The sequence below is a fragment of the Glycine soja genome, chromosome 16, assembly GCF_004193775.1.
Source record: "Glycine soja cultivar W05 chromosome 16, ASM419377v2, whole genome shotgun sequence".
Lineage (NCBI taxonomy): Eukaryota > Viridiplantae > Streptophyta > Magnoliopsida > Fabales > Fabaceae > Glycine > Glycine soja.
Window position 1 is genome coordinate 30,456,731 of NC_041017.1, and position 2,339 is coordinate 30,459,069.

Consider the following 2,339-nt stretch of genomic DNA (forward strand, 5'->3'; position numbering starts at 1 on the left):
CTTAACACGGGGTGGAAAAGTATGTAGCATCATTATTTGTTATGACATGCCATAAAATTAAGGTAAAATGTGTATGTATAGGCAGTGATATATGATAGACTCTGCATCTACTCTATGGTGTTACATTCTAGAAAGATACTTCAGTTGCTACGATCATTAATTAGTTGCAACTAGAATATCCTCCAAGCACATGCATAAATATGATTGAATGCTGAGTGTTTGATCGTCAGGTTCAGGTTCAGGTTCATCAGGTTCCGTGGACCTGTCTAAGGCGTTTCTATGCCTAATAGCTAAGTCTTGCCACTAAATTAGTGACATGATTCTATCGTGCGATGACGGTACAACTCCCTACACGTGCAAGGTGACTTACTATGATAAACGAAAGGATGATGGTACTTACATAATTAAGGAAAGAAATATGAAGAGAAAAAAGAAAAATAAATGACTAGTGCGACAAAAAAGAATAAAGAGAAAAATGATTTATAAAATATTAAAAAAAATTATTCTAAGAGTATCACTATTTAAAAGAAAGGTTTAATTATTTTGCAGTTGAATTCAATTCTAGTATTCTTTCATAAGAAGCACCCATCCACTATCTGCACTTTTAATTAAGTGTTTGCGGTTCATTTTTTATAACAATAATTAGATAGGAGAATTCAATTGAAAAAAGAATAAAATTTCAGGACCAAATTAAAAAGAAATCCAAAGACCTAACTGAGACCTTCATAAAAATATGAGAACTCACAAATCAATTTAACCTAAATACAACAAGAAGAAAAAAAAAAATTTACCTTTTCCTGTATTACTTGATAATTATAAGAACAAATAACCATTTGACAATTGAAGATTTTTTTTATTAAATTGATCCTATATCGTTGGATATCTCACATTTGACAAGTGATATACTGAATAGTGCTTTCTCTAACCTCAAATACAAAAGAAAAAAAAAATTTAAGAATTGTGAACAAAAATATAAACAAATTTAATTACTTTCACATTATTTAATGATACCATTTTCAAAATATCATTTATTTAATTGAGATTCTATTTTCAATTACATTTTTTACTCCTTATATCAAATTCCAATAAAAAGAATTTAGAAAGAAAAAATATAATTAATATAAATAAATGATATTAATTAATAATTAGCACATAAATGAGTTAAGTTTGCTTGAGTCAGAAATGAATATATATATATATATATATATATATATATATATATATATATATATATATATATATATATATAAACTAAAGATAATTCTCATCTTATGATTTGAGTCAGGGATTGATATTCGCATTTGCACACCTCTTTTTGTTTTTCATAATTTATATTATTCTTAAACTATTATCACCCCCCCCCCCCCCTTTCTTAGATCTCCCCCTCACCCTGAATCCCTTAACTCTACCTCCTTATCTTCTTCAAACATATTTAAACCTACTTTCATCTTATCACTTTTTCTTCTATAATCATTGTTCTTCCATTGTCTTCTCCATGTGAGTTTTTGCACTTCTATTTCTTCTTATCTATACCTCTATTTTGTGTCCTTTTTTTGTATGGGTGGGGTGCGGGTGAGAGAGAGGGATCGAGGAGTGGGGAGCAAAGGGGTGTAAGAGTAAGAGTAGTTCTAGCATAATCATACATTTCAAAAATAAAAAAATGGGTTGTGATGAGTAAATAAGGGTGATGCAAAGAACAACCTGGTTTAGTTCTTATGGTAAGCACAAACTCAAATTTTAAGATATTATCAAAGTTTATCTCAGTTGTTGTCATTGAATTTATAGTATTACTCATTATCATAACACCTACAAATAGTTAGTCCTTCATATTTCCAGCCCTTTAGATGTCTAATACTTGATGTGAGGGGTGTATATTAAAATTCTCACATTAACTTGTAATATGACCAAAATAACATATAAGTGAAAGACAATCTTCACCTGATGAATTAACTTTTAGGTTGAGTTAAACTCAAACAAAAATTCCAATATGTATACCAAATAAGTTCTTATTTGTTTTAATTAGTCCTAATTAGAGAGAGAGGAGAGAGAGAGAGAGAAATTAAGTATCAAAATGTTATACTGATTTATTTTACTGTTTTGGTTGTTGCTGAAACTAAGGTATCATGGATACCGAAATGTATGAGACTAACCATCAAGATATAAAGATCATCAAAGTGAGTTTAACTTCTTTCAATAAAATCATCTCCATACGCATGGCTAGATAATTGAAACTATGTTAACATCTTTAAAGAACCTAGTCATATATCAACTCTGTTGGATCTTATTGTATTTATTTTACTATATTAATTACATGACTCTACTCTACAACTAAAAATAAT